Source organism: Schistocerca nitens, chromosome 12 (assembly GCF_023898315.1).
Source record: "Schistocerca nitens isolate TAMUIC-IGC-003100 chromosome 12, iqSchNite1.1, whole genome shotgun sequence".
Classification (NCBI taxonomy): Eukaryota; Metazoa; Arthropoda; class Insecta; order Orthoptera; family Acrididae; genus Schistocerca; species Schistocerca nitens.
In genome coordinates, this window is record NC_064625.1 from 34,650,656 (window position 1) to 34,670,465 (window position 19,810).

Here is a 19,810-nt window from a genome sequence, read left to right on the forward strand (position 1 = left end):
ACATACATCCATGCCCGAGGCCGGATTCGAACCTGCGACCGGAGCGGTCGCTCGGCTCCAGACTGTAGCGCCTAGAACCGCTCGGCCACTCGGCCGGCTCTCTGGCAGCAAACTATCCTCTAATACCTTATAACAAATTTCGGGTGGAGGGCGATTGCTTCATCTCTTTATAAAAATGTCAAAACTCTGCAACTAATTCTTTTATTTCTGTAGGTTCAAAATCATAAAACTTGCCATCAGCCCATATTTAATTAACGAATAATATCATTGTCCTTAGCTCACAGTTCATACAACTCAGTACACACACAAGTCAGCCAGGAATGTAGTTAAGTCCGACCTGAATTATTACGCGATTTACAGTCATTACTCTGCTTCTATATACGAGTTTCACATTCGGTTCTTTTTTCAGTGGATTGCTAATAAAGAAATTGCTCGCCAAACATTCCATATACGGATACGAAACGTGCCATGCGGAATTTTACAAAGGCCGAAAGTTCACACACATTTATCTCTCTAACAAATCACTTCACGAAGCTCAAATTTTCACAATCTATCTGTAAATGCAACTGCTTTCACGGCAATACAATCCGGACGCGAGAAACCGGTAACTTCTTCATTTTACTCATAACGTAGACGGACACGTCCAACATGACCAGCACGTTCGATAGCCAGCCAGCGACTGACCTCAATGCCGTCCCTTCGATGGCCTACAGCTACACTACTGGCCATTAAAATTGCTGCACCACGAAGATGACGTGCTACAGACGCGAAATTTAAACGACAGGAAGAAGATGCTGTGATATGCAAATGATTATCTTTTCAGAGCATTCACACAAGGTTGGAGCCGGTGGCGACACCTACAACGTGCTGACATGAGGAAAGTTTCCAACCGATTTCTCATACAGAAACAACAGTTGACCGGCGTTGCCTGGTGAAACGTTGTTGTGATGCCTCGTGTAAGGAGGAGAAATGCGTACCATCACGTTTCCGACTTTCATAAAGATCAGATTGTAGCCTATCGCGATTGCGGTTTATCGTATCGCGACATTGCTGCTCGCGTTGGTCAAGATCCAATGACTCTTAGCAGAATATGGAATTGGTGGGTTCAGGAGGGCAATACGGAACGCCGTACTGGATCCCAACGGCCTCGTATCACTAGCAGTCGAGATGACATGCATCTTATCCGCACGGCTGTAACGGATCGTGCAGCCACGTCTCGTTCCCCGAGTCAACAGATGGGGACGTTAGCAAGACAACAACCATCTGCACGAACAGTTCGACGACGTTTGCAGCAACATGGACTATCAGCTCGGAGACCGTGGCTGCAGTTACCCTTGACACTGCATCACAGACAGGAGGGCCTGCGATGGTGTACTCGACGACGAACCTGGGTGCACGAAAGGCAAAACGTCATTTTTTCCGATGAATCCAGGTTCTGTTTACATCATCACGATGGTCGCATCCGTGTTTGGCGACATGGCGGTGAACGCACATTGGAAGCGTGTATTCGCCATCGCGGTACTGGCGTATCACACAGCATGATGGTATGGGGTGCCATTGGTTACACGTCTCGGTCACCTCTTGTTCGCATCGATGCCACTTTGAACAGTGGACGTTACGTTTCAGATGTGTTACGATCCGTAGCTCTACCCTTCATTCGATCCCTGCGAAACCCTACATTTCAGCAGGATAATGCACGACCGCATGTTGCAGGTCCTGTACGGGCCTTTCTGGATACAGAAAATGTTCAACTCCTGCCCTGGTCAGCACATTCTCCAGATCTCTCACCAACTGAAAACGTCTGGTCAATGGTGGCCAAACAACTGGCTCGTCACAATACGCCAGTCACTACTCTTGATGAACTGTGGTATCGTGTTGAAGCTGCATGGGCAGCTGTACCTGTACACGCCATCCGAGTTCTGTTTGACTCAATGCCCAGGCGTATCAAGGCCGTTATTACTGCCAGAGGTGGTTGTTCTGGGACTGATTTCTCAGGATCTATGCACCCAAATGCGTGACAATGTAATCACATGTCAGTTCTAGTATAACATATTTGTCCAATGGATACCCGTTTATCATCTGCATTTCTTCTTGGTGTAGCAATTTTAATGTCCACTAGTGTAATTGCAATACACGGGAAATGCTTAACTCTGATTGGTTTTTCAAAATGACCAGTCAATCAAAACAATGCTTCGAGTTCTTTTTCGCGCTAAAACTGTCTTACACGAATCAAAATTCACAGATGCATTTACGTCACTTCATGATGCAAATATTAATAAAATATTTAACAAAACCAGACGAAAAGAAAACTAATCTTGAAATAACTTTAGAAAACTATTACTCTGCAAATGGTTATTCTGGCTGCCTTCTTACAAAAGCAAGTACCCTTGGACATACGTCATCAGCATGGTGGGGAAACTACATTTTTCATTGCAATCTTCTTGCTTAACACTTTCCCATGACATAGTTTCATAATGTTTAACAAGAGATAATATTGAATTTATTCGTATGTCCCACATACACACTCTCACTCATTCTGATTTACTCACACAACAACACATTAAGTAAATACCGATATTTTCTGAATTTTATGTTACCAAAACGAAAAATAGTTAATGTTTTTAATTATGAAAATTCAAGCAAATTGACGTAACATTTTGTGAACTTCAGTAATGATTCCAAATGATACTAAAAGACAAACTGTTATGATCCTAACTGACTTTAATCTTACAAGTGTCGGTTTGGGGTGTTTTAGGTAATTTTCTCTATCTCTGAAAGTATGCCAGCTAGAAAGCTGAAATTTTTACATAATCTTCTTTTTAATAACAAAGGGCAGTATATTGACTTTTAACTAAGTTGAATAATATTTAATATACCGGGTGATCAAAAAATCAGTATAAATTTGAAAACTGAATAAATCACGGAATGATGTAGATAGAGAGGTAGAAATTGACACACATGCTTGGAATGACATGGGGTTTTATTAGAACCAAAAAAATACAAAAGTTCAAAAAATGTCCGACAGATGGCGCTTCATCTGAAGAATAGCAATAATTAGCATAATAAAGTAAGACAAAGCAAAGATGATGTTCTTCACAGGAAATGCTCAATATGTCCACCATCATTCCTCAACAATAGCTGTAGTCGAGGAATGATGTTGTGAACAGCACTGTAAAGCATGTCCGGAGTTATGGTGAGGCATTGGCGTCGGATGTCGTCTTTCAGCATCCCTAGAGATGTCGGTCGATCACGATACACATGCGACTTCAGGTAACCCCAAAGCCAATAATCGCACGGACTGAGGTCTGGGGACCTGGGAGGCCAAGCATGACGAAAGTGGCGGCTGAGCACACGATCGTCACCAAACGACGCGCGCAAGAGATCTTTCACTCGTCCAGCAACATGGGGTGGAGCGCCATTCTGCATAAACATCGTACGTTCCAGCAGGTGTTTATCAGCCAGGCTGGAGATGATGCGATTCTGTAACATATCGGCCTACCTCTTACCCGTCACGGTAGCAGTTACAAAACCAGAACCACGCATTTCCTCGAAGAAAAAAGGCCCGATAACGGTAGATGTGGTAAATCCAACCCATACCGTGACTTTCTCGTCGTGCAGTGGAGTTTCCACGACGGTTCTAGGATTTTCGGTAGCCCAAATTCTGCAGTTGTGGGCGTTGACAGACCCTCGGAGCATGAAATGAGCTTCGTCGGTCCACAACACGTTACCCAACTAATCGTCATCTTACGCCATCTTTTGAAACGCCCACGCCGCAAATGCCCTCCGCTTCACTAAATCGCCAGGATTTTGTACGGATAGTATCGGAGGGTACGCCTCAGTGCCAACCAAACAGTAGTGTATGGAATGCCGGTGCGACGTGCGACTGCACGAGCGCTGACTTCCCCGTGCATAGACGAACCCGCTACAGTCTCCATTTCTTCCTGAACTGTCTCAGCAGCATTACGCCTTGTGCTCGGTCGGCCACTACGGGGTCTATCGTCTAAGCAACCCGTGGCTTCGAACTTCGAAATCATTCTCGCCACAGCTGCATTTGTCAACGGACCTTTACCCGTTCGAATCCCCTTCCTATGGCGATAGGATCGTAACGCTGAACTAGCACATTCCCCATTCTGATAATACAGCTTCACTAAAAGCGCCTTTTCAGGTAACGTCAACAGGCTGGGAATGCTGGCGCATCTGATTCTCTCGCTCATTACAGCTCCTTTTATACACGATTGTCATGCGCAGTCACTGACGTTTTGCTGTCCAGCGCCATCTGTCGGACATTTTGTGAACTTCGTTTTTTTTTTTAATAAAACCCCATGTCCTTCCAAGCATGTGTGTCAATTTTTACCTCTCTATCTATATTATTCCGTGGTTTATTAAGTTTTCAAATTTATACTGACTTTTTGATCACCCGGTAGTTTATTTAGATTCTTAGGGGCTTGAATATTCTGTCGCTCGAATTGACACAGGTACCGCTTCCCACGGCTAGGCTAGCGACAGGTGCGAATGAGTGATGCTAAGATACAAGCGGCTGTTTCTATCACCGCCAATGGCTCAAAAGCTACGAGCCATAGTGGAAAGTAGCTTACTGCAATAAAATGTTATTGCGGATTGACTCGCGACGTTACAACGTAAGGATGGTCTGCTGTGGTGCTCTATGTTCGGCAACGTACGATGAATGGTTTGATCCGAAACACTTGTGCATCACCCAACATAGTGCCCCTTTGGCAGAGATGCCATATGTCACCATCTATCCAACCATAAATGGATGTCCATAGCTCTTCACAGAAAGTTTGCTCTGAAAGTAGGATAGATGGTGACCTGTAGCATCTCTGCCGAAGGAGCACTATGTTGGTGGACATACAACAACTTCGGAGCGTATCCTCCTAGCTCACTCATTTGTTACATAGTTTAATTCTTAATTTCTTTGCGTGTTTTTGGTACTTGCATTGTTTAATTCATAAATTTCGGGCGTATTATAGTATTTGAGAGTTGTAGCATCGCGTTTTAGTACCTGAATAGTGTAAAATCGCGTAGTCTCCTTCCGCCGCCGAGCAGTGTGTCAGCAGTGCGCAAGTAGCAGCATTACTGCATTTACTAGGCAATCTTGTATTTTAATAACCGTTTAAATTTTGTCGATTTGTTTGCGCTCTCTGTAGATTAGTTCAGAAGTTCTTTGCACAACAGTTTTTAGCATGGATAGGGACTGCAACTGCTGTGTTCGGATGCAGGCTGAGTTGGCATCCCTTCGCTCCCAGCTTCAGGCAGTGTTGGCTTCGGTCACACAGCTTGAGGCTGTTGCCAATGGGCATCACTGTGGGGGTCCGGATGGGGGTTTGTCAGGGACGGCCAGCTCGTCCCACGCATCCCCCGATCGGACTACGACTGTGGTTGCCCGGGATACTGCCCGCATTGAGGCTGATCCCTCACCTGTGGTAGAGTGGGAGGTCGTCTCAAGGTGTGGCAGGGGGCGAAAGACATTCCGGAGGGCTGAACGGAAGGCCTCTCCCGTTTGTCTGACGAACCGGTTTCAGGCTCTGTCTCAGGCTGACACTGATCTTCGGCCTGACATGGCTGCTTGTCCTGTTCCAGAGGTTGCCCCTCAGTCTGCAAGATCCGGGCGGTCGCAGAGGGTGGGCTTACTGGTGGGAGCTCCAACGTCAGGCGCCTAATGGGGCCCCTTAGGGAAATGGCAGCAAGAGAGGGGAAGAAAACCAATGTGCACTCCGTGTGCATACCGGGGGGAGTCATTCCAGATGTGGAAAGGGTCCTTCCGGATGCCATGAAGGGTACAGGGTGCACCCATCTGCAGGTGGTCGCTCATGTCGGCACCAATGATGTGTGTCGCTATGGATCGGAGGAAATCCTCTCTGGCTTCCGGCGGCTATCTGATTTGGTGAAGACTGCCAGTCTCGCTAGCGGGATGAAAGCAGAGCTCACCTTCTGCAGCATCGTCGACAGGACTGACTGCGGACCTTTGGTACAGAGCCGAGTGGAGGGTCTGAATCAGAGGCTGAGACGGTTCTGCGACCGTGTGGGCTGCAGATTCCTCGACTTGCGCCATAGGGTGGTGGGGTTTCGGGTTCCGCTGGATAGGTCAGGAGTCCACTACACGCAACAAGCGGCTACACGGGTAGCAGGGGTTGTGTGGCGTGGGCTGGGCGGTTTTTTAGGTTAGATGGCCTTGGGCAAGTACAGAAAGGGCAACAGCCTCAACGGGTGCGGGGCAAAGTCAGGACATGCGGTGACCAAGCAGCAATCGGTATTGTAATTGTCAACTGTCGAAGCTGCGTTGGTAAAGTACCGGAACTTCAAGCGCTGATAGAAAGCACCGAAGCTGAAATCGTTATAGGTACACAAAGCTGGTTGAAGCCAGAGATAAATTCTGCCGAAATTTTTACAAAGGTACAGACGGTGTTTAGAAAGGATAGATTGCATGCAACCGGTGGTGGGGTGTTCGTCGCTGTTAGTAGTAGTTTATCCTGTAGTGAAGTAGAAGTGGATAGTTCCTGTGAATTATTATGGGTGGAGGTTACACTCAACAACCGAGCTAGGTTCATAATTGGCTCCTTTTACCGACCTCCCGACTCAGCAGCATTAGTGGCAGAACAACTGAGAGAAAATTTGGAATACATTTCACATAAATTTTCTCAGCATGTTATAGTCTTAGGTGGAGATTTCAATTTACCAGATATAGACTGGGACACTCAGATGTTTAGGACGGGTGGTAGGGACAGAGCATCGAGTGACATTATACTGAGTGCACTATCCGAAAATTACCTCGAGCAATTAAACAGAGAACCGACTCGTGGAGATAACATCTTGGACCTACTGATAACAAACAGACCCGAACTTTTCGACTCTGTATGTGCAGAACAGGGAATCGACCATAAGGCCGTTTCAGCATCCCTGAATATGGAAGTTAGTAGGAATACAAAAAAAGGGAGGAAGGTTTATCTGTTTAGCAAGAGTAATAGAAGGCAGATTTCAGACTACCTAACAGATCAAAACGAAAATTTCTGTTCCGACACTGACAATGCTGAGTGTTTATGGAAAAAGTTCAAGGCAATCGTAAAATGCGTTTTAGACAGGTACGTGCCGAGTACAACTATGAGGGACGGGAAAAACCCATCGTGGTACAACAACAAAGTTAGGAAACTACTGCGAAAGCAAAGAGAGCTTCACTCCAAGTTTAAACGCAGCCAAAACCTCTCAGACAAACAGAAGCTAAACGATGTCAAAGTTAGCGTAAGGAGGGCTATGCGTGAAGCGTTCAGTGAATTCGAAAGTAAAATTCTATGTACCGACTTGACAGAAAATCCTAGGAAGTTCTGGTCTTACGTTAAATCAGTAAGTGGCTCGAAACAGCATATCCAGACACTCCGGGATGATGATGGCATTGAAACAGAGGATGACACGCGTAAAGCTGAAATACTAAACACCTTTTTCCAAAGCTGTTTCACAGAGGAAGACCGCACTGCAGTTCCTTCTCTAAATCCTCGCACAATCGAAAAAATGGCTGACATCGAAATAATTGTCCAAGGAATAGAAAAGCAACTGAAATCACTCAACAGAGGAAAGTCCACTGGACCTGACGGGATACCAATTCGATTCTACACAGAGTACGCGAAAGAACTTGCCCCCCTTCTAACAGCCGTGTACCGCAAGTCTCTAGAGGAACGGAGGGTTCCAAATGATTCGAAAAGAGCACAGGTAGTCCCAGTCTTCAAGAAGGGTCGTCGAGCAGATGCGCAAAACTATAGACCTATATCTCTGACGTCGATCTGTTGTAGAATTTTAGAACATGTTTTTTGCTCGAGTATCATGTCGTTTTTGGAAACCGAGAATCTACTCTGTAGGAATCAACATGGATTCCGTAAACAGCGATCGTGTGAGACCCAACTCGCTTTATTTGTTCACGAGACCCAGAAAATATTACATACCGGCTCCCAGGTAGATGCTATTTTTCTTGACTTCCGGAAGGCGTTCGATGCAGTTCCGCACTGTCGCCTGATAAACAAAGTATGAGCCTACGGAATATCAGACCAGCTGTGTGGCTGGATTGAAGAGTTTTTAGCAAACAGAACACAGCATGTTGTTATCAATGGAGAGACGTCTACAGACGTTAAAGTAACCTCTGGCGTGCCACAGGGGTGTGTTATGGGACCATTGCTTTTCACAATATATATAAATGACCTAGTAGATAGTGTCGGAAGTTCCATGCGGCTTTTCGCGGATGATGCTGTAGTATACAGAGAAGTTGCAGCGTTAGAAAATTGTAGCGAAATGCAGGAAGATCTGCAGCGGATAGGCACTTGGTGCAGGGAGTGGCAACTGTCCCTTAACATAGACAAATGTAATGTATTGCGAATACATAGAAAGAAGGATCCTTTATTGTATAATTATATGATAGCGGAACAAACACTGGTAGCAGTTACTTCTGTAAAATATCTGGGAGTATGCGTGCGGAACGATTTGAAGTGGAATGATCATATAAAATTAATTGTTGGTAAGGCGGATACCAGGTTGAGATTCATTGGGAGAGTGCTTAGAAAATGTAGTCCATCAACAAAGGAGGTGGCTTACAAAACACTCGTTCGACCTATACTTGAGTATTGCTCATCAGTGTGGGATCCGTACCAGATCGGGTTGATGGAGGAGATAGAGAAGATCCAAAGAAGAGCGGCGCGTTTCGTCACAGGGTTATTTGGTAACCGTGATAGCGTTACGGAGATGTTTAATACACTCAAGTGGCAGACTCTGCAAGAGAGGCGCTCTGCATCGCGGTGTAGCTTGCTCGCCAGGTTTCGAGAGGGTGCGTTTCTGGATGAGGTATCGAATATATTGCTTCCCCCTACTTATACCTCCCGAGGAGATCACGAATGTAAAATTAGAGATATTAGAGCGCGCACGGAGGCTTTCAGAACCATACGCGACTGGAACGGAGGTAATGACAGTGGCACGTAAAGTGCCCTCCGCCACACACCGTTGGGTGGCTTGCGGAGTATAAATGTAGATGTAGATGTAGATGTAGCAAACCGTTCATCGTACGTTGTCGAACATAGAGCTCTGCAGCAGAGAATCCTTACGTGTTGACATGTTGACCGAGTGGTAGTTTCTCTGCCCTTCTACCTCTTTCCGTAGATGCTCACAACAGTAGCATGTGAACATTGGACCGGCTTTGCTGTTTTCGATATACTCGTTCACAAGCTATGCGTAATAATAATCTGTGCTTTGTCAGAGTAGCTTCGCTAGGGTGGTCCCCTGTGAGTGTGTGTTCCGCTTACATACTTTTGACCCCGCTCCACGTGCCCACAATGCCTCCAGGCGGCATCCAGCGTCGCAGTGGGAATTGGGCAGAGGGCAGTGCATTATCAGTATATACCCTGCAACTCCGCCTCCAACCTCAGTGATGGCCTCATGTTGGCGAAGGAGAGAAACCACAGGCTTTTTCGGGTTTGCCATAACCACCTGAAGTCACTCACTGATTATTAGGTCCCACAGAGCTACTATATTACGGGGTATTGGTTGCTACGTTTTGCCTTTATTCCGGATAGTCCATTTTCTATGAGATTAAGATTGAGTGGTTTAGCGAGCCATTGGAGGTAGGATATGGTGGAGCCCTGCAAACACGGTTGTTATCATCCTGGGAGATGCGAGTGTCCACAGCACACACATCGTGAAGATGCAGAAGCAAGGCTAACGCTTGGTCACTGACAAGGGAACCTCCCCATCGCACCCCCCTCAGATTTAGTTATAAGTTGGCACAGTGGATAGGACTTGAAAAAGTGAACACAGATCAATCGAGAAAACAGGAAGAAGTTGTGTGGAACTATGAAAAAAATAAGCAAAATCTACAAACTGAGTAGTCCATGCGTAAGATAGGCAACATCATGGATAGTGTAAGCTCAGGAGCGCCGTGGTCACGTGGTTAGCGTGAGCAACTGCGCAACGAGAGGTCCTTGGTTCATGTCTTCCTTCGAGTGAAAAGTTTGCTTTCCTTATTTTCGCAAAGTTATGATCTGTCCGTTCGTTCATTGATGTCTCTGTTCACTGTAATAAGTTTAGTGTATGTGTTTTGCGACCGCACCGCAAAACCGTGCGATTAATAGACGAAAGGACGTGCCTCTCCAATGGGAACCGAAAACATTTGATCGCAAGGACATAGGTCAACCGATTCCTCCACAGGAAAACACGTCTGATATATTCTATACGCCACTGGTGACGGCATGTGCGTCACATGACAGGAATATGTTGTCGACCCACCTAACTTGTACACTTGGTTCAAATGGCTCTGAGCACTATGGGACTTAATATCTGTGGTCATCAGTCCCCTAGAACTTAGAACTACTTAAACCTAACTAACCCAAGGACATCACACACATCCATGCCCGAGGCAGGATTCGAACCTGCGACCAGAGCGGTCACGCGGTTCCAAACTGAAGCGCCTAGAACCGCATGGCCACACTGGCCGGCTTGTACACTTGGCGAATGGGTAAAAAGATTCTTCTACCTTGCCCGATTCAGGTTTTCTTGTGGATGTGATAATAATTCACAAAAAAGTGATGAAGACATAAGAGTTTGTCACATAAACTGCAACAAATGAATGCAGCAGTTTCACTGTCGCACAGTTTTCCCTGTGCTCTGTCAAAACATATGTTTTTAACGTTTTCACGTTTTTCCGTGTGTAGACCGTCAAATCCTGCATATGTCCAAGCAAATCTGAACATGTCCTGTAATTTTGGAGAGCGAAGTTGGTTATGTGTGAGTGCCTGAACTTTGATAATTCTCTGAAAATAAAAAATCAAACTTTTCACTGTAGGGAAGACTTGAACCGAGGACCTCTCGTTCCGCAGCTGCTCACGCTAACCACGGGACGACGGCGCTCCTTGATGTTGCTTATCTTGCGCATGGACTACTCAGTTTGTATATTTTGCTTATTTTTTCATAGTTCCACACAACTTCCTCCTGTTTTCTCGATTGATCTGTGCTCAGTTTTTCAAGGCCTATCCACTGTGCCAACTTATAACTAAATCTGAGGGGGGTGCGATGGGGAGGTTCCCTTGTGAGAATATCGAAATACGAGGGTAGCCTCAAAAGTTTCTAGTCTCAACGTGGAGATAGCAGCACTTCTCAACAAAAGCTGGAATTTGTTTGTGCAAAACTTCAGCAATTTTGGACCCGCAGTTATTGTTCGACAGTTGTTTTAGTGAGTCAATGCGCCTGTTTTCGTGAAAACGGACGAAACTGCCGATCGAGATGTCATTAAATTTTTGTTTTTAAACATGTGTTGCACGCTGTTTACGGCTACTCTGCACCATCATTTTGTGCATCTGAATTTAACTGTGATCGTACCACCCCGGTTGATGTGAACCTTCGATGGCTAAAAACTGCAACCACTGACGGTAACATTGCTCATGTTCACCAAATGGTGCTGGAGAACCGTCGAATTAAGAAGAGAAGGATAGCAGAGGCTACGAGCAATCTAGAGAACCTGTTTGTCACATTGAAAATTTCTGGATGAGAAAGCCGACCGCGCGCTGGGTGCCAGGACTGCTCTCCCAGCGCCGTCTCACATGTTGTGGTTGCCATGCCGAAAATCCACGAATGGCGGTTTCAAATGCTTGACCAGCATCGGATCTAGCCCCAAGAGACTTCTTTTTGCTTGGCTAAAAATTGAGCTTCGGGGACCGAAATTTTCGTTGAATGAAGAGAGGCCATCACCTCTGTAAACAACTATTTTGCGGAGAAAGACACTTGACAGAGCGATGTGGCGCAGTGATTAGCATACTGCACTCGCATTCGGGAGGCCGACGGTTGAAACCCGCATCCGGCCATCCAGATTTAGGTTTTCGGGTATTTACCTAAATCGCTTCAGGCAATTGTCAGGATGGTTCCTTTAAAAGCAGCCGAGTTCCTTCCCCATCCTTTCCTAATACAATAGGAACAATGACTCGTTGGTTGGTTCCTTCCCCCCCCCCCCGCCCCCCAACCGCCCCCAAGCCCCCAATCAACCAAGCAACCAGAAAGATATAACTATTATTTGGACAGGTTAACAAGATGGGAGTATCACTGGCAGAAGTGTATAAACTTACTAGGAAAAATAAAAATATACATCTACATACACATCTACATACCATGCGCAAGTCACCTCTCCTGTTCCGCTTGCAAACAGAGCGATGATAAAATGACTGTACGTATGCTTCCGTATTAGCCCTAATTTCTCGTATCTTATCTTCGTGGGCCTTACGCAAAATATACGTTGGCAGCAGTAGAATCGTTCTGAAATCAGCTTCAAATGCTGGTTCTCTAAAATTTCTCAAAAGTAATCCCCGATAAGAACATCGCTCGCCTTCTCTCCAGGGATTTCCATTTGAGTTCATGAAGGATCTCCGTAACAGTTGCACATTTTTCGAACTTACTGGTAACAGAAGCAAAACGAGGATAATGGAATGTACTCGAATTAAGTCGGGTGATGCTGAGGGAATTAGATTAGTAAATGAGACACTTAAAGTAATAAAGGAGTTTTGCTATTTGGGGAGAAAAATAACTGATGATGGTCGAAGTAGAGAGGATATAAAATGTAGACTGGCAATGGCAAGGGAAGCGTTTCTGAAGAAGAGAAATTTGTCAACATCGAGTATAGATTTAAGTGTCAGGAAGTCGTTTCTGAAAGTATTTGTGTGGAGGGTAGCCGTGTATGGAAGTGAAACGTGGACCATAAACAGTTTAGACAAGAAGAGAATAGAAGCTTTCGAAATGTGGTGCTACAGAGAATGCTGAAGATTAGATGGGTAGATCACATAACTAATGAGGAGATATTGAATTGAATTGGAGAGAAGAGAAATTTTTGGCACAACTTGACTAGAAGAAGGGATCGATTGGTAGGACATGTTCTGAGACATCGAGGGATCACCAATTTAGTATTGGAGGGCAGCGTGGAGGGTAAAAATCGTAGAGGGAGACCAAGAGATGAATACACTAAGCATATTCAGAAGGATGTAGGCTGCAGCAGGTACTGGGAGATGAAGAAGCTTGCACAGAATAGAGTAGCATGGACAGCTGCATCAAACCAGTCTCAGGACTGAAGACCACAACAGCAACAACTGGTAACAAATCTAGCAGTCCGCCTCTCAACTGCTTCGATGCCTTCCTGTAATCCGACCTGGTACAGATCCCAAACACTCAAGCAGTTCTCAAGAAAAGGTCGCACCAGCGTCCTATATGCAGTCCCCCTTAAGACGAAGCACACTTTCGTAAAAGTCTCCCAGTAAACCAAAGTCGACCATTCGCCTTTCCTACCACAGTCTACACATGCTCGTTCCATTTCATGTCTTTTTGCAACGTTATACCCAGATATGTATCAGTCAGCATACTAATAATCCTGTATTTGAATATTGCAGGTTCGTTTTTCCTATTCATCTGCATTTATTTACGTTTTTCTACATTTAGAGGAAGCTGCGATTCATCACACCAACAAGAAATTTCGAATCATCGTGCAGCCACTCAACGACGACACCTCACCGTACACTGTAACATCATCACCAAAAAAGCCGCAGATTTCTGCCCACCCTGTCCGCCATATCATTTACGTAAATACACTCCTGGAAATGGAAAAAAGAACACATTGACACCGGTGTGTCAGACCCACCATACTTGCTCCGGACACTGCGAGAGGGCTGTACAAGCAATGATCACACGCACGCCACAGCGGACACACCAGGAACCGCGGTGTTGGCCGTCGAATGGCGCTAGCTGCGCAGCATTTGTGCACCGCCGCCGTCAGTGTCAGCCAGTTTGCCGTGGCATACGGATCTCCATCGCAGTCTTTAACACTGGTAGCATGCCGCGACAGCGTGGACGTGAACCGTATGTGCAGTTGACGGACTTTGAGCGAGGGCGTATAGTGGGCATGCGGGAGGCCGGGTGGACGTACCGCCGAATTGCTCAACACGTGGGGCGTGAGGTCTCCACAGTACATCGATGTTGTCGCCAGTGGTCGGCGGAAGGTGCACGTGCCCGTCGACCTGGGACCGGACCGCAGCGACGCACGGATGCACGCCAAGACCGTAGGATCCTACGCAGTGCCGTAGGGGACCGCACCGCCACTTCCCAGCAAATTAGGGACACTGTTGCTCCTGGGGTATCGGCGAGGACCATTCGCAACCGTCTCCCTGAAGCTGGGCTACGGTCCCGCACACCGTTAGGCCGTCTTCCGCTCACGCCCCAACATCGTGCAGCCCGCCTCCAGTGGTGTCGCGACAGGCGTGAATGGAGGGACGAATGGAGACGTGTCGTCTTCAGCGATGAGAGTCGCTTCTGCCTTGGTGCCAATGATGGTCGTATGCGTGTTTGGCGCCGTGCAGGTGAGCGCCACAATCAGGACTGCATACGACCGAGGCACACAGGGCCAACACCCGGCATCATGGTGTGGGGAGCGATCTCCTACACTGGCCGTACACCACTGGTGATCGTCGAGGGGACACTGAATAGTGCACGGTACATCCAAACCGTCATCGAACCCATCGTTCTACCATTCCTAGACCGGCAAGGGAACTTGCTGTTCCAACAGGACAATGCACGTCCCCATGTATCCCGTGCCACCCAACGTGCTCTAGAAGGTGTAAGTCAACTACCCTGGCCAGCAAGATCTCCGGATCTGTCCCCCATTGAGCATGTTTGGGACTGGATGAAGCGTCGTCTCACGCGGTCTGCACGTCCAGCACGAACGCTGGTCCAACTGAGGCGCCAGGTGGAAATGGCATGGCAAGCCGTTCCACAGGACTACATCCAGCATCTCTACGATCGTCTCCATGGGAGAATAGCAGCCTGCATTGCTGCGAAAGGTGGATATACACTGTACTAGTGCCGACATTGTGCATGCTCTGTTGCCTGTGTCTATGTGCCTGTGGTTCTGTCAGTGTGATCATGTGGTGTATCTGACCCCAGGAATGTGTCAATAAAGTTTCCCCTTCCTAGGACAATGAATTCACGGTGTTCTTATTTCAATTTCCAGGAGTGTAGAAAATAATAGCCGTCCTATTATACTTCCCTGGGGCACTCGTGACGATACTTACGGGGTTCCGGGTTCGATTCCCGGCCGGGTCGGGGATTTTCTCCGTCCGCGGACTGGGTGTTTGTGTTGTCCTCATCATTTCATCATCATTCGGGAAATGGCAAGCTGGACTGTCGAAAGACTGGAAATTTGTACGGGCGCTGATAACCGCGACGTTGAGCGACCCACAAACCAAACATCATCATCATCATCATCCTGTTGATACCCTTGTTTGTATCTGATGAACACTCATCATCGAGGAAAACACACTGGTTCTATAAAAGAAATCTTCGTCCCACTCAAATATCTGCGAGCCTATTCTGTATGCTTCATACCTTCGTTAACAGTCTGCAATGGGATACCGCGTCAAACGCTTTTCGAAAATCTTGAAATATGGAATGACTGCAGCCCTTCATCCATACTTCGTATTATATCATCATCGGATGATGCTGCAGGAATTAGATTACGAAATGAGACGCTTGAAGTAGTAAAGGAGTTTTGCTATTTGGGGAGCAAAATAACTGATGATGGTCGAAGTAGAGAGGATATAAAATGTAGACTGGCAATGGCAAGGAAATCATTTATGAAGAAGAGAAATTTGTTAACATCGAGTATAGATTTAAGTGTCAGGAAGTTGTTTCTGAAAGTATTTGTGTGGAGTGTAGCCATGTATGGAAGTGAAACGTGGACCATAAATAGTTTAGACAAGAAGAGAATACAAGCTTTCGAAATATGGTGCTACAGAGAGTGCTGAAGATTAGATGGGTAGATCACATAACTAATGAGGAGATATTGAATTGAATTGGAGAGAAGAGAAATTTTTGGCACAACTTGACTAGAAGAATGGATCGGTTGGTAGGGCATATTCTGACGCATCAAGGGATCACCAATTTAGTACTGGAGGGCAGCGTGGAGGGTAAAAATCGTAGAGGGAGACCAAGAGATGAATACACTAAACAGATTCAGAAGGATGTACGTTGCAGTAGGTACTGGGAGATGAAGAATCTTGCACAGGATAGAGTAGCATGGAGAGCTGCATCAAACCAGTCTCTGGACTGAAGACCACAACAACAACAACATCTGAGAAAATGGCAAGCTGGGTGCCTCACGACGATACTTTCTATAACCATAACTGAGAATATGTTCAAGTTTTCTGCAGCAGACCGGTGTTAGGGATATTGGGCTGTAATTGGGCAGGTCAGTTCTTTTACCCTTCTTACATAAGGGGTCACCTGCCCTTTTTTCCAGTCGCTTGGGTCTCAGCCGCGCGGGATTAGCCGAGCGGTCAGGGGCGCTGCAGTCATGGACTATACGGCTGGTCCCGGCGGAGGTTCGAGTCCTCCCTCGGGCATGGGTGTGTGTGTTTGTCCTTAGGATAATTTAGGCTAAGTAGTGTGTAAGCTTAGGGACTGATGACCTTAGCAGTTAAGTCCCATAAGATTTCACACACATTTGAACTTTTTTTTTCTTTTTTTTTGCTTGGGTCTTAGCGCTGGGCGAGACATTCGCTATAAATGCAACGTATCGAATTTTTTTTATTAATAATTATTTCTCAGCACAACCGCCGGCCGGAGTGGCCAAGCGGTTCTAGGCGCTTCAGTCTGGAACCGCGCGACCGGTACGGTCACAGGTTCGAATCCTGCCTCGAGCATGAATATTTCTGATGTCCTTAGGTTGGTTAGGTTTAAGTAGTTCTAAGTTCTAGGGGAGTGATGACCTCAGATGTTAAGTCCCATAGTGCTCAGAGCCATTTGATTTTCAGCACAACCTACCGTGCAATGTTCTTACAAGCTTCTCAGACTGTTTCAGACCATCTTGTATGTTTCTTTCCCTTTGTTGCAGGTGTTGCTAAATGTTATCCTCATTTAAAGAATGTTGCCACTCATAATACTAAGTGGAAATTTTATCCAAGGCTTTTTGCAATTCCTTAGAATCGTCCAACGATGGTACTTTCCTGAACAACGGCGGTAGTGGTAAATAATCTTGTAATATTGTTGATCCTGTCTGTTAAATTATTCATGTATGTTGAAAACATCAGAGGTCTTATTATGCTACTTTCGGACACACCCGATGTTAGTTCCGTTCCTGCAGAACATTCTCCTTCCAGCGTAACGTACTGGTTGCTGTTAGTCAACTATTTTAAGAGCCAATCACATATTTGTGAATACAGTCCGTAAGATTGTATCTTGGTCAGTTTTCGGCAATTTACTACAATTCTGAATGCTTTTCACAAATCTGAAAAATTGGAATGTACTAGTCCACATGCATCTGTCGTTTGCAACATGTAATAGTCAGTTCCACAAGAAAGTATGCGCCGTTATCTGTATGAAATAAAAAGACACTATTATAAATATATGTTTACATGAAAATACATGTTATTACTAATTGCACAGTTATCTAATAGTTAGTCCAATCACCGCCATTATCGATTATAGCTTCGCACCATAGCCCTCTCTCCGGTAAATCATCCACGTTTCCAAACTCTAAATAACGTCTGACCCACTTCGCAACGAATGTCTTTGACTTTCTAAGAATTTTAGCAGCAGCAACATATGAAAGCTTTGGTTCCTTTGGATGATTTACAAGGATGACTCCCTCGTCACGCTCCAGATATTTTGCATTCATTTTAAACTGCAACCGACAAAACAAAACATTCAGATATTTTGCATTCATTTTAAACTGCAACCGACAAAACAAAACATTCAACTCTCACACTGTTTATCTATGTCCTGTGCAAAAGCGCATTGATTACAAATTCGAGACCACTACCAGAGATATCACTGCGGATATATATATATATATATATATATATATATATATATATATATATATATATATATATATATATAGTGTGTTTCACTAAATGTGTTTATCTCTGAAAGTTACGAAGTAATGGGCGACGGAAATATTTATTGCGGCAGGTCACCATAAGAAACGTTACACTGTCTGCGGAGCTATGAACATAGTTTATTGTGTTATTATCCAAAGAGTTACAGCAAAAAGATACAAATTTTTAAATTGAACAATACATTGTTTCTATCATACACTGGAACCAGTAACACCAACTGCGTATACATAATTTTAAATTACATTCCTATCACTTTTAGTTTGGGAGCTACAGCCCTTCAAAGTTTCAGGGGCAGATACCACACACGCAGCGCATAACGCAATGCGCCTTCTAAATGTGGTGCGGCCGAGTTGTAACGGAGTGAGAAGCTTGCTCGATGCGCTGTTAGACTGCTGACTGTCGCCGCACACGGCCGTACACCCGACGGTTCGAGCCACTCAAACAAACGGGGCTCAATATACCACAGTTACCGACATCGGATGAAGATGGCATACACGAACAATGAGTACGTTGACATGTTGCTGATGCTCGGCGAGTGCCGACACGATGCCACTGAAGCAGCCATGGCATACGCCCTGAGATATCGGAGGCGAAGAGCTCCGGCAGCCATTTCGTTCTTACGTGCCGAACAACGACTTCGGGAAACAGCTTGGTAACGCGCCGCAGTAACAGACGAAGAACTGCAAGAAGTGGGGAGACGGAGGTGTTTGTTTTAGCTGCAGCACACCGCGAGCCTCATGTCAGCTTACGAGCCGTTGCTGCAGTCGCTGGTGTCAGTCTCACATCTGTGTGGCGTATAGTACTCGGCCATAGGTTTCACCCGTACCGCCTGTCACTGACCCAGGAGTTGCATGGGAACGATTCTGTGAATGGGCCATTCGTAACTTCACGCTGGAGTCTTTACAAGGTGTTATGTTCTCTGATGAGCCCATGATCACAAATTATGGTGCAGTGAATCGCCATAAAGTGCACTACTGGGCCGCAGACAATCCTCGGTGGGTACGATCTGTCGACCGCCAACGTAGATGGTCTGTTAATGTATGGTGTGGAATCCTTGGGGACGAAATCATCGGTCCACACTACTTCCCAGGTACGCTGACAGGTGAGTTATATCGCGCGTTTGTAGTCGACAGTTTGGGTGGTCTCTTTGAACATGTGTGTCTACACACGGCAGTCCATATGTGGGTGCAGCACGATGGTCACCCAGCCCATTCTGCGTGTGCTGTTGTGGAAGAACTAAACAACAGGATTGCAGTAAGGTGGTTGGGGCGCCATGGTCCTCGTTCATGGCCCGCAAGGTCGCCCGATTTAACACCATTAGATTTATTTTTGTGGGGATATCTAAAGGATCGTGTTTATGTCACTGAGCCCACATCCCCAGATGATCTAAAATGGCACATCGAGGACGCGTGTTGCTCCGTGACACCGGCGATGTTACATCTCGTCCGTAGATCCTTTAGAAGGCGCATTGCAATGTGCATTCAGAAACATGGACCCACATTTGAACATCTCATTTAAATCAACTTCCCACCGCCAGAACATCCATCACCCACCACACAGCCATGTATTATGTACAGCGTGTGGTATCTGCCCCTGAAACTTTGAAGGGTTATAGCTCCCAAACTAAAAGTGATAGGAATGTAATTTAAATTGATGTATACACAGCTGGTGTTACTGATTCCGGTGCATGATAGAAACAACTATTGATCCATTTTTTTAAAAAATGTATCTTTTTGCTGTAACTCTTTGGATAATAACGCAATAAACTATGTCCATAACTCTGCAGACAGTGGAATGTGTCTTATGGTGACCTACCGCAATAAATATTTCCGTCGCCTATTACTTCGTAACTTAAAGAGGCAAACACATTTAGTGAAACACCCTATTTATATATATGAATA

The 19,810-nt window shown here is 45.8% G+C and overlaps 1 protein-coding gene across 1 annotated transcript in view; it reads left to right on the forward strand.

Moving 5' to 3' along the window:
- LOC126215161 (probable cytochrome P450 304a1) overlaps positions 1-19,810 on the forward strand; it is a 130,464-nt gene that overhangs the window by 104,386 nt on the left and 6,268 nt on the right. The window lies entirely within an intron of this gene.